Below are 14,679 nucleotides of genomic sequence, written 5' to 3'. Positions count from 1 at the left end.
GAAAATCAAACCTCTCACAAATACTAGTGAAACATCTCACATAGACAACTGAAAAATCAAACCTCTCACAAATAGTAGTGAAGCCTCTCACATAGACTACTGAAAAATCAAACTTCTCACAAATACTAGTGAAACCTCTCACAAATACTAGTGAAAATCTCACACAGACTACTGAAAATCAAACCTCTCACAAATACTAGTGAAACCTCTCACACAGACTACTGAAAATCAAACCTCTCACAAATACTAGTGAAACCTCTCACATAGACTACTGAAAATCAAACCTCTCACAAATACTAGTGAAACCTCTCACATAGACTACTGAAAATCAAACCTCTCACAAATACTAGTGAAACATCTCACATAGACTACTGAAAAATCAAACCTCTCACAAATACTAGTGAAGCCTCTCACATAGACTACTGAAAAATCAAACCTCTCACAAATACTAGTGAAACCTCTCACATAGACTACTGAAAATCAAACCTCTCACAAACACGAGTGAAACCTCTCACACAGACTACTGAAAATCAAACTTCTCACAAATACTAGTGAAACCTCTCACACAGACTACTGAAAATCAAACCTCTCACAATTACTAGTGAAACCTCTCACATAGACTACTGAAAATCAAACCTCTCACAAATACTAGTGAAACATCTCACATAGACTACTGAAAATCAAACCTCTCACAAATACTAGTGAAGCCTCTCACATAGACTACTGAAAAATCAAACTTCTCACAAATACTAGTGAAACCTCTCACAAATACTAGTGAAACCTCTCACACAGACTACTGAAAATCAAACCTCTCACAAACACTAGTGAAACCTCTCACACAGACTACTGAAAATCAAACCTCTCACAAATACTAGTGAAACCTCTCACATAGACTACTGAAAATCAAACCTCTCACAAATACTAGTGAAACATCTCACACAGACTACTGAAAATCAAACCTCTCACAAATACTAGTGAAACATCTCACATAGACTACTGAAAATCAAACCTCTCACAAATACTAGTGAAAATCTCACACAGACTACTGAAAATCAAACCTCTCACAAATACTAGTGAAACCTCTCACATAGACTACTGAAAATCAAACCTCTCACAAACACTAGTGAAACCTCTCACACAGACTACTGAAAATCAAACCTCTCACAAACACGAGTGAAACCTCTCACACAGACTACTGAAAATCAAACTTCTCACAAATACTAGTGAAACCTCTCACATAGACTACTGAAAATCAAACCTCTCACAAATACTAGTGAAACATCTCACACAGACTACTGAAAATCAAACCTCTCACAAATACTAGTGAAACATCTCACATAGACTACTGAAAATCAAACCTCTCACAAATACTAGTGAAAATCTCACACAGACTACTGAAAATCAAACCTCTCACAAATACTAGTGAAACCTCTCACATAGACTACTGAAAATCAAACCTCTCACAAACACTAGTGAAACCTCTCACACAGACTACTGAAAATCAAACCTCTCACAAATACTAGTGAAACCTCTCACACAGACTACTGAAAATCAAACCTCTCACAAATACTAGTGAAACCTCTCACATAGACTACTGAAAATCAAACCTCTCACAAATACTAGTGAAACCTCTCACATAGACTACTGAAAATCAAACCTCTCACAAATACTAGTGAAACATCTCACATAGACTACTGAAAAATCAAACCTCTCACAAATACTAGTGAAGCCTCTCACATAGACTACTGAAAAATCAAACCTCTCACAAATACTAGTGAAACCTCTCACATAGACTACTGAAAATCAAACCTCTCACAAACACGAGTGAAACCTCTCACACAGACTACTGAAAATCAAACTTCTCACAAATACTAGTGAAACCTCTCACACAGACTACTGAAAATCAAACCTCTCACAATTACTAGTGAAACCTCTCACATAGACTACTGAAAATCAAACCTCTCACAAATACTAGTGAAACATCTCACATAGACTACTGAAAAATCAAACCTCTCACAAATACTAGTGAAGCCTCTCACATAGACTACTGAAAAATCAAACCTCTCACAAATACTAGTGAAGCCTCTCACATAGACTACTGAAAAATCAAACTTCTCACAAATACTAGTGAAACCTCTCACAAATACTAGTGAAACCTCTCACACAGACTACTGAAAATCAAACCTCTCACAAACACTAGTGAAACCTCTCACACAGACTACTGAAAATCAAACCTCTCACAAATACTAGTGAAACATCTCACACAGACTACTGAAAATCAAACCTCTCACAAATACTAGTGAAACCTCTCACATAGACTACTGAAAATCAAACCTCTCACAAATACTAGTGAAACCTCTCACATAGACTACTGAAAATCAAACCTCTCACAAATACTAGTGAAACATCTCACACAGACTACTGAAAATCAAACCTCTCACAAATACTAGTGAAACCTCTCACATAGACTACTGAAAAATCAAACCTCTCACAAATACTAGTGAAACCTCTCACACAGACTACTGAAAATCAAACCTCTCACAAATATTAGTGAAACCTCTCACATAGACTACTGAAAAATCAAACCTCTCACAAATACTAGTGAAACCTCTCACACAGACTACTGAAAATCAAACCTCTCACAAATACTAGTGAAACCTCTCACATAGACTACTGAAAATCAAACCTTTCACAAATACTCGGGAAACCTCTCACATAGACTACTGAAACCTAGCCTAGTCAAACTGATAAAGTATCTCAAAATAATGATTGTCAGTAGTGTGTGTGAGAGGTTTGATTTCCAGTAGTTGGGTGAGAGGTTTCAGTAGTCTATGTGAGAGGGGAGTTTGGATTATGGCCTATACGGCCCCTTATATGAAACCTTTTGACTTGATTTCAAATTTTTAATATCCCTTTATGTTGTCCAACCTATTCCGCTGTCTACAATAATCTGTTGAAATGGCTCCCTGGATCACGGGTTTAAATGTGCACACCACATCAGATGTTCTGTGTTATGTTTCATACAGTCTCATCACAACCATACCCTTAACCATTTAATGCCTAAACCTAACCTCAAACTAACCACACAGCCACAGTTTACAACATAATCCAAACGTTAACCGCAGCCATAGAGGCTGAGGTTTTACCTCATTAGGTCCGGGTTTTGGACCCTGAGGACTGCTGGTCCTGACAAGGTCAGTGTTTATGACATGAAAGGTCCTAAAGAGGTAACAAATACATACTGTACATCGCACCAGACCTTTGACTCATATCTGTATAAAGCACATGAACACTCACTTCTATCTCGCTCACATACATTTGCACATTAGATTTTTTAACTGTCTGTTATTTACAGTGGCCCTGAAGTGCAAATCACCACCAACTAACAAGAAAATACAAATAAAAAAAAATACAAATAAAAAAAGACAAATGACATCGGGAATGTTGGGGAGTTCACGGGAGAATGGGAAACACAAGGTTGGTGACTGATGCAGAGGCAAATATGATGCTACTGCACAACTTTCTTCATGTTATGTATGACATCTGCCTTGCACTTGCCCTGAATATTATTGTAAGAAGATGAATGGATCCCACTCCTTGCCTTGATGACGTTAGATTTAGAACAAGGAAGATTGTTACTTTCAAACAGGAACAGCACTTATGAGATGCTGCCTCGCCTGTATCAGCAGAGGGATGCAGTCACAACTGACAACACTCCAGTGTGTTAGAATACTTTCACCATTTCACCACAGTCAAGCTCTCTCAAGAGCAAAGAATTCCACTGACACATATGCTGAAACATGCACTTAATGACAACAGCAACTGGGACTAAATCTCAACTGTATACTTGGTGAGAAACTGTCTGCAGCAGAGAGCATCAGTTCTCTTGCAACTTTGCTGGATCCAAGGTTTAAAACGCTTGGCTTTCACATTCCAACAAACACTGATGAAGATGTGTGCCTCTCCAAGTCTTAGTGTGCTGCCTTCATCCCAAATGCACCATCATCATCATCATCAACACCGGCACAGCGAGAGCCTGCTGCAGCTTCCACAGGTACAGTAAACCAATCATTTAATTTGTATTTATATATATATATGTATATATGTATATATATGTGTATATATATATACACATATATATATAAACATATACATGCATGTATTTAAATACTTTAAGTGTGCTTTATTTTCAGGCATTGACTGTTATGGTTTCAGGCACAAGACTGATGGACTCAAATGCACGACTCCAGACAATATAAGGTTTAACAAAAAGTTTATGTAATAAGATTATCAACAAAAACACTCACTGGGAGGATTCAAAAATCATTAACGAAAAGCGCTCTTCAGGAAGGTCAAACAATTTCTCAGTACGCATAAACTGAACCAGGGAAGCATGAATGACTAGACTGTGAAATAACTTGACGAAGTAGCTCATGAACAAGAAGAACTGGCAACATGACAGGGGAAGACCAGGACTATTTAAGCAAGGTGGAAGTGGTAACAGGTGAATACAATCAGGGGCGGGGCAGACAATCACAGTGGCGGGAATTCACAGAAGGGAAGGAGGTCAGGCTCTGAAATGAGAGGGAAAGGTGAATACAAAATAAAACAGGAAGTGCATATAAAAATAAAACATGAGTGATTTAACCTAACAAACTTGACGAGACATAACATTGACCTGTGGAAGCTTCTTGACAAAGATGCAGAAGATGTCAGAAAATCAAAGAAAGCGACTGCAGATATCTGTCTGTTCCTCCTCTGGACAGATCACATTAGGCATCTTCTGTGCTGTGAGAAAGCGTCTTCTTCAAATCTAGACCTCGAGACCTCTAAACCCTCTGTAGAGAAAATGTCTGAATAAAAAATCACACAAGTACAATGTAAATAAAACATATATCATTATTACACCCACAGCCTCACTGAACCCTGTAAATATTTGCTCTGGCCAGTGTGTAATTTCCAATCAATAATTATAAATTATAAAAATTTAAAATGTTGTGAATTATAGGGGGAAAATGATTTATTTTAACATACTATAACGTATAATGTAAAATGCTTTGTCATTCTCACAAACAAACTCCTTTCCAAGGCTGTACAAGGGTTCAAAGCTTCATGAAAAAAATTCAAAAATCTTTTAGACTCTCGTCATAAATAAATTCACATGTGTATTACTGATTTAAAACAAAACAAAGCATGAACAGAAAACACAAGGACAATGTTTGGCAATGAAAATATGGCTATGCAGCTTGAAGGCTACAGGAGAGGGATTAGGCAACAACAAAAACCAACACATTTTGTCTAAGATAATCAACATCACATATTGTGGGGCTACTGAGCTAGCACTATGTGTCCATGATGAAAATGCACTCAGAAAACCCAAACTACAACATCAAAGAGGCAGGCTAGTCAGGGCAGGCAGGGGCAAAAATGGATAAACAAATAAAAAGCAAAATAAGTTACCAGGAGGAGAGTCTTATTCTCTGCACATCCTAACATAGTGGTCCACAGCTCATTCACAGGTGATTCCTCCCTGCAGGAAGTGCAATATACATATATAATATCTCATGTTCAATCTTGTTTATACTGTAAATATCAAGCTCATATATTCTGCAAACTGTCTATAATGTACATTCTATTGTAACTTTTTATAGTCATATTGTTAATATCTCTCTACGTATATTGTACTTTCTTGGAAATGCATGTTTATTATTTATTATATATAAACCTTAGATTATCTTATATATAAAAAGTGGGACTCATTTTCAGCCCTGGACTTTCATGGCTCGTACCAGCCCACTTGAAAGATGAGTGACAGAAAATACGCTGCACAGAGATGCTGTATGAAAGTGTGAGTGAATGGGTGAATGGGTGAATGGGTGAATGGCAAAACTGTGGTGGAAAGCATAGTTGAATGGTCATCAAGACTAGAAAAGCACTATGTAAATACAGACCATTTACCTTAGTGTGCAATTTTATGCAGCTGCTGTGATGACTCCGCCCACATTGAGGAGGTGCTATACGGCAATGGAAACACAACCAAACCGGGTAGAGGCGAGCTGAGAACATGTGGTGGACCATTACAGGTAAATATTCAATTCAATTCAATTTTATTTGTATAGCGCCAAATCATAACATACATGATCTCAGGTCTCTGTACATAGATAACATCAAGGAGAGCAGAGAAACACAACAGTTCACACAATGAGCAAACACTAGGCATCAGTGGAGAGAAAACAGAAGAAGAAATCTGTGACAGAACCAGGCTCACACATGTACAGCATCTGCCTCGACCGGTTGGGGTGAAAGGAAAATGGGGGACAGAGGAGAGGTGGTGGACAGAAAGGGGGGAGAGAAAGGACAAGAGGGAGATGAGGTAGAGACAGAATAGAGAGAGAGAGACCTGGAGCAGATACACAACAACTGTATCAAGTTATAATACACTGTAAAAAAAAAAAAACTGTAAAAAAACGGTAAAAGCACTGGCAGCAAAGTTTCCAAACGAATACCGTAAAATTACAGTAAATAACCGTATCACAGAACTACATACAATAACTGTAAAAATATAGGACTACATTTTACAGTCAAAATCAATTAAACTACAGTATATTATAGTTGATAAATACCAATTATAATGTAAAATAACATTCATATTATGTCAAAACACATTAAAATCAGATACCTTTCCGGTTAATCTATGTGATTTCACAGAATAAAATATTTATTTTAGGAAACAGCCAAGTCTATTTACAGTAATTTCATGTTAAAATAAATTTTTCCCCATGTGAAATAACAACGTTATAACGTATAAAAACAAACTACTCTCATAAAACTAAAGATAAATGTCTGCAAATTTACAGTATTAATCTGTCATTTTAGAGAATTAGTAGATTAAAAAACAACCATTGGACAGTGGAAAAAAGAGCTAAATACATTACAAATACATCAAAAATAGCTACATTTAAGGCCAATCTCTGTAAATTAAGGATATTCAGAATTTTTTTTCATTGAATGGCCTTGTCTATCTAGAGTGATTTCCTTTTTAAATATTGTTCTTTCATGTACAATGACTGAGAAATAATGTATAAAAATGCTTTAAATGCATTAAACCAATGATAAATTTCTGCCCATTTACAGTATTAATCTGCGATTTTAAAGAATTACGAGATTTAAAAATGTTCATTGGACAGTGGAAAAAAAGCATGGTACATTAAAAATACATAAAAAATAGCCACATTTAAGGCCGATCTCTGTAAGTTAAGGGTATTTAGTAGTCATTTCGTGAAACTGTCTTGTTTATCTACACTGATTTGCTGCATAATTGTGGTTTCCCCAAGTAAAAAAACAATGACACAATGTATAAAGACAATATTTACCTTTAATCAAATAGATATTTCTGCACATTTACAGTATTAGTTATTTAAGTGAATTGGATGATGGAACACTGTACATCAAAATACATTAACAGGTATATTTAAAGATAATATCTGTACATTTAGGGTATTAGACAGTCATTTTAGTAAACTGAACAAATAGTTAAAACATTTCATTTGACAGAAAAACAAGGATAGTTAGTCATTATACATCAAACAGCTAAGGATGACTATTTTTTATATGAAAAGAAAAAACAATGTTTTCAATATTTTTAACCCTGGGCTCAAATAACATGTTTTCAGTCATGATCCCTAATAGTAGAAACAAGATAGCTCCCTGCTCCGCCCATCCAGTAACACTGGAAAGCCCCCTCCTATTCTACTGCATGGACATAAGCAACAATCTATGTTAAACTTTTTCAAAACATGCCATGAGCAGTATTATTATACTGTAATCTTCAGTTATCTTGAAAAACATTGTTTAAAAAAAAAATGACTTGTTTTATTTTTGTATTTTTGAATACCATGGAGTTCAAATAGTTACATACATATATATATACATACATACATATATAACAGGCAATGAGTAGATTCTGCTAGTATATGTCTGATTTTAATCGCCATCTGCTGCTATGAGAGCTCGGTCAGACTGAATAATGCAGTGAAACGAAATGGCAATTCTGTCTATACTATATACTATACATACAACAACTATTTTGATAATCGATTAATCGGTTTGAAGCTTTTTTCATGATTATATATGTGTGTGTATATATATGTATGTATACATATATGTATACATCCAAAAAAAAAAAATATATATATATATATATATATACACACTATATATATTAATCATAATCGATTAATATGTCGATTATTTTCTCAATTAATCGTTTGGTCCATAAGGTATCAGAAAACCTTAAAAAATGTTGATTGGTGTTCGTCAAACCTGGAAATGATGATGTTCTCAAATGTCTTGTTTTGTCCACAAACCAAAATTATTAACTTTTAATGATTTCTTTGTTATCCGGAGCAAAGAAATTAAGAAAATATTCACACTTAAGAAGGTTAAACAATCGGAAATCTTGTTTTAATCACGAAAAACGTTTCAAACCGATAAATCAATTATTATAATAGTTGTTGTATTACTAGTATGCAGTGTGAGCTGACTGCACATACATACTCCACTCAATGTATTGCTAGCCTGATACTCAGACAGAATTGCCATTTCGTTTCACTGCATTATTCAGTCTGACCGTGCTCTCATTGCAGCAGATGGTGATTAAAATCAGACATGATGACGTGGGTTTTTGTAACATATACTAGCAGAACTTATTGCCTGTTATGTGCAATAAGAGTAATTTTTAGGCCTTTTTCTCGATGCAATGAATGTGTATTGGGAGCTGTACTCTTCCACAATTGTGAAGCACAGGAGCAGCTTATGAAGACAATCAACAATATTTGGACTTAAATCATGGCCATTAAACTTTGTAACCATTTCTTGCAAATTAAACAAATGTAAAAATCATGTTAGGAGACATTCAACGTGGGCAATACATACTGTGCATGAGAAACAGAGCCTGATCACTTCAAACTGTCTGTTCACTTGCTTGGCTGCTGGGGCCTCCTTAAATACCTCCGATTGTCCATCTATGGAGAAAACAGGCATTTGATTAGACAATCCATGTAAACCTTTTGGCGTTATACATAAACATTCATAAGGAACTAAAATTAACATTTCAACTTTTAGCTTTTTTCTTATGGAGACATTACCAGAGTATATGCAGGAATCCTGACGTTCAGTACCTTTAAGACTTTTTGCCACTTTAACTGTGAACTGTAATCAGCAACACATCTTTCCAACACGTGGAGTAATAAGGATTGCTCCAGACATTCTTGTGTAGACTTTGGCTTTGACTTTTATTTTTAATTTTAAAATATTTTTTAAATAAAAGAAAAATAATCATGTGACGAAGTATGGTACCGTTATTTGAAGCCATTCATTGAATTTACAGAACAATTACTATATTTTGATGTATACCGTTACTGTGGGGCCACACGGTGGTGTAGTGGTTAGGCGGTAGATGATGACTGATGACTGACCGTTACTGTGATTGAAGATTTTGGCCATATCACCATCCCTCAGTCCAACTGTGGAAAATTCAATTAATTGGACATCATTTATCAGGCTCAAACCTGTCTAAACGAGATCTCACAGCTGGCAATGCATATCAGAGCAAAAACCAAGCCATGAGGGGGAAGGAACTACCTTCAGAGCTCAGAAACAGGATTTTGTATAGGCACAGATCTGGGGAAGGCAAAAAAAAAACTCACAAAACTTTGTTCCGGGACACAGAAAAATATTTATTTCAGATTTATATTTCTATTATCTGCTGCTATGCTCCACCAAAATGTATTCTGGGATACATGGCCATCCCAAGTACGCTTAAGTCACCTCCGATGCATACTTGGTCAAAATGGGCGGAGCGAGAACACTTCCGGGTTTGAGAACCGTCCTCGCTGTTCGCTTACTTGAGAATTGAAACAGAACTTGGACTGAGGCTGATGACGTTTTCACAAGTACGGGAGTACGCAAGTACACACAAGTACGCACAAGTATGGATATTGAGAAACGGCCGGAGTCACCCTGCAAGGAGGGGAAGAAGATTGTGGTCAAGTTACAGGCGGGATTCGAGACTTCAGGCCCGGGTTCTGGATGAACGTCGGTTGCTCAGCCAGTAAGATTTTTTCCTACACCAAGGATTTCCACGGAGTCCAAAATATTTTATTTTTTTAGCTCAACACTAACTGCACAAATAAATTAGTGGGCCCACTGCTGCAGCAAATTTATAAATTAAAATTCTGAGTATTTTTTTTTTATTATTATCATTTCTGTTGGGGAAGTTTATAGAACTGATATCAACTTTTAATTATATCATATCATAATGATGATGATGATGATGATATGTATGATATAGATAGTCTCGAAAACTGGATCTGGTACCTGCAACCTGCAAGATGAGGATACAGAGAGAGAGAAAGAACAAGGTTAATGACATGTAAAAAGTCATATTCATATCCTGAGTGTGAGAGAGTGAGTGTGACAGAGTGAGTGTGACAGTGAGTGCAGCATAACTAAGAGATGGTCCAGGTTTGCCTGAACCAGCTCTAACTATAAGCTTCATCAAAAAGGAAAGTTTTAAGTCTAACTTTAAATACAGAGAGAGGCTCCGCCTCCCGAACTGTCATTGGAAGCTGGTTCCACAGGAGAGGAGGAGCCTGGTAACTGAAGGCTCTGCCTCCAATTCTGCTCTTACAGACTCTGGGAACCACAAGTAAACCTGTATTTTGTGATCTGTGGTCTGTTAGGATGATAAGGTAAGACTAGGTCTTTCAGGTATGAAGGGGCCTGACCATTAAGTGCTTTGTACGTGAGGAGGAGGAGAAGCTAACACTGGAGTGGAAACTATGGAACTAGTTTTTCAGCATCCTGTAAGGACAGAATGTTTCTAATTTTCATAATGTTCCGCAGGTGGAAGAAGGCTGCTCTGGAATGAGTTTTATGTGTGAATCAAATGACCTCACAGTGGAACTGGAAGCCATGGTGATGTCATCTAAAGTGACAATGTGATCAGAAAGTTTTTCTCTGAGGTGTTTAGCGAATGCACTGCATGAGATGTAATTAAAGAATCAGTCAATCAATCTTTTGTGTATGTGTGTATACATGTCTGTCGTTGGCTGTGTGTGGGAGAACATGTTATCTGGTCCTCACAAATCCAAAGGGCTTTTGAGGGACTTGATTTTAGGGTTGGGGTTAAAATATGGTTTGGATTAGGATTAGTGGGTTGAAGTCACGACTTAAGTAATTTAATTACTAAATTAATTAGTAATGGTTAAATTTAGGGTAAGGTGCTAGGGAATGTATTATGTAATAAGTGTCCCCTCTAAGAACACTGTACAAGAATGTGTGTTGTGTCCATTGATGGCTGTTTCTATTTTCATGTTTTTAGCATAAACAAACATCTGTCTGTCTCTCTGTCTGTCTGTCTGTAAATTGCATAACTGTACAACAACTGTACACTTCAAATTTGGTTCAAACTTGGCAGTTGACTGACTAATGGCACAAGAGTGTGTGATGGCGACGTTGGCTGTGTTTGGATGAGCGGTGCAAGAGATGTTGGTAAAAACAGGCACACATTAAACTAGTACTGCACTGATCTGTTATTGAATAACAACAAAGCTTTTTAGTCTTACAGAGCCCACTTCAACAGTATATTCTCGTCACTTAGTCACACATCGGCTTGCGAGCATTGTTGCCTCACAGCAAGAAGGTCACCTGTTTGAATCCCTGTTTGTTCATGGGTTCTCTCTGGCTACTCCAGCCTCCTACAGTCCAAAAACATGCAGTTGGGTGATTAGGTTCATTGGTTAATGTGAATTTTTGTCACACTCCCAGGGTGTCTACCCAGGGTAGACAATGAGTGTATGAGTGAGCCCTGTCCCTTCATGTTCTTCTTCATCTCATCTTTCGGCTGTCCTACTCTCATTCAGCTTTATCACTCTTTTCTCTTCTTGGTCTCTTTCTCTTTCTGTCTCTGACAATGAGAAGATACCCTCTGTCACCTTAAGTTGGTGTTGTTCAACAGTTTTAGGGTCAGGCTTCTTGTCGTTCCGCCTACCATTGCATATCTGATACTTCACACTTCTTTGCTCCAGCACAGATAAACCTCCTGAGGATGAAACTGTGGCTGTTATCATGGGCCTGGGAAGCTTCATCAGAACTCTCTCACACAGTGTTAAAGGTTGCTACCACATTGATGATTGTGAGAGGTTTATAGCTGGAATCCATCTTTCTTCTTCTTCTAATAATAATAACAGTCATTTAGAGGTGTAACGCTGCCCTCCACAGCTCAAACATCATACTCTCTGTGCTGGCTTTGATCCTTTGATCTTGTGAAATGTAGGTACTTTGAACTTTGAACACAAGGTTTTTTTGTCCATTTTGTCTTGGATAAAGTGAACAGTTGTTTTTTTTACCTGGCTGACCTTGAAATCAATTCATCACTATCAATCAATCAATAGATTTGTACCTAATGAAGCTCTCTCGGTCTTTAATGCCTGCCTCATGAAGCTTAAATAAAACTCCTTCCCTCTAGAAGAAATGCTAAAACTGCTTTAATGGCAGGTGATAATTCTTCTCAATGTTGAAAATGACTTTGAAGGAAAGACATTGTTGGGGCCTCAGTCTGCATCTGCAACCAGTGTTCTTCATGAGTACATGAGCCTGTATGCAGACTCAAAACCCCCTCTTTATGACTACAGGTGACCTTCCAGGGGCAGGATCTGATTAATGTCTCACTCACTCACTCATGAATGAGAGCTTCCTCATAGGCAGCCATGCTGTTGAGCTTTAGCCCAACATCTGCAGCCTTATGTTAATGTGTTTTTGGCGCCATCTTGTGTGGAGGTGTGTGTCTACTGTGCACATCTCCGCCATTTTGGTTCCAGAAGTGGGAGTGTCTTCACTTGATTTGATCTTCACTGTTCCCAGCGATTGAACACGCCCACACACACACACACACACAATGTGATTTTTAACTGTAAGTGAAATGTATTATTTTATTTATTATGTTTTGATGTTTATTGCATTGACTTAGATCACTCAATTAACTTTGTATTATTTTCAGTGAGTCAAATTGTTGAATTGACGTTGTCATTTGATTTAATAAATGATGACTTGTTATTCACTGAAAGGAACACTGTGTGTGTTTTGTTCATGAATACTGTGACAGACGAGGGTTGAGACAGTCAGGGATTCATTCCTTCAATACTGTTTAATTAGCATATCTTTGAGAATTACATTTTTGGATTTCTCCAGCGCCTTCAACACCATCCAGCCTCTGCTCCTGAGGGACAAGTTGTCTGGGATGGGAGTGGGTTCACACCTAGTTGCCTGGATAAGTGACTACCTGACCGGCCGACCCCAGTATGTGAGACTGGGGGAATGCAGGTCTGACACGGTGGTCAGCAACACGGGGCGCCGCAGGGGACTGTGCTCTCTCCTGTCTTGTTTACCCTGTACACGTCTGACTTTCAGCACAACTCAGAGCTCTGCCATGTGCAGAGATTTGCGGACGACACAGCCATTGTTGGCTGTATCAGGAGCGGAAAGGAGGCTGAGTACAGGGAGCTTATCCAGGACTTTGTCAAATGGTGTGACAACAATCATCTGCTCCTAAACACCACCAAGACCAGGGAGAATGGTTGTGGATTTACGGAGATCCAGGGTGCACCCAGAACCAGTTCTCATCAAGGGGGACTGTGTGGAGGTGGTGCACACCTACAAATACCTGGGAGTACAGCTGGATGACAGGCTGGACTGGACCACCAACACAGATGCTCTGTGCAGGAAAGGACAGAGTCGTCTGTACTTCCTTAGAAGGCTGGCATCCTTCAACGTCTGCAGGAAGCTGCTACAGACCTTCTACCAGTCTGTGGTAGCGAGTGCCCTCCTGTACACAGTGGTGTGCTGGGGGGGCAGCCTAAAGAAGAAGGACGCTTCACGCCTGGACAAACTAATAAGGAAGGCAGGCTCTGTTGTAGGCACAGAACTGGACAGTCTGACATCCATAGCTGAGCGACGCACACTCAACAGGCTCCTGTCCATCATAGACAATCCACACCATCCACTACACAGCACCATACACAGACAGAGGAGCAGCTTCAGTGACAGACTGCTGTCAATGTCCTGCTCCACAGAAAGACTGAGGGGAGATCATTCCTCCCCCATGCTGAACTGTGAATTTCTCTGTGAGATGAATAAAGTATCTATCTATCTATCTATATCAGAGAATGGAAGTGCACACAGGAACTTCAAAATAAAATCATATGACAGCATTTCTGGTGGAAACTTCTTGTATATTGTCATGGATTTATACGTGAATGTAACGAAAGGAACTTCATTACTGGTGATTTTGGGCTTTGGCTTATTTTGTTTTTAACATCTGAACATAAACAATGACACTTGACACTTTAATATTAATTGGCACTTTATTGCAAGTTTGCACAGAACATTTGCACATTTTCTATAATATATTTTAATAATTGGTATTTATTGAATGTTTGAATTGATTGATAAAAGAGACGCACGCCTGTAAAAGTGTCCACAGGACACCTGGAGACATGGACACAGGCATGTATAGATCTTTATATTCTATATTTTTAATTTATGGAGTTTCACATTTGTAAAACCTTCCTAAAGCCCATAAAAAGCCCCGAAAAATCTTATTTCCCAGAGTGACGTCAC

This window comes from Solea solea, chromosome 6 (genome assembly GCF_958295425.1).
Source record: "Solea solea chromosome 6, fSolSol10.1, whole genome shotgun sequence".
NCBI lineage: Eukaryota > Metazoa > Chordata > Actinopteri > Pleuronectiformes > Soleidae > Solea > Solea solea.
The sequence above is the reverse complement of the archived record's forward strand: the minus strand, read 5'-3'. Positions refer to the sequence as shown.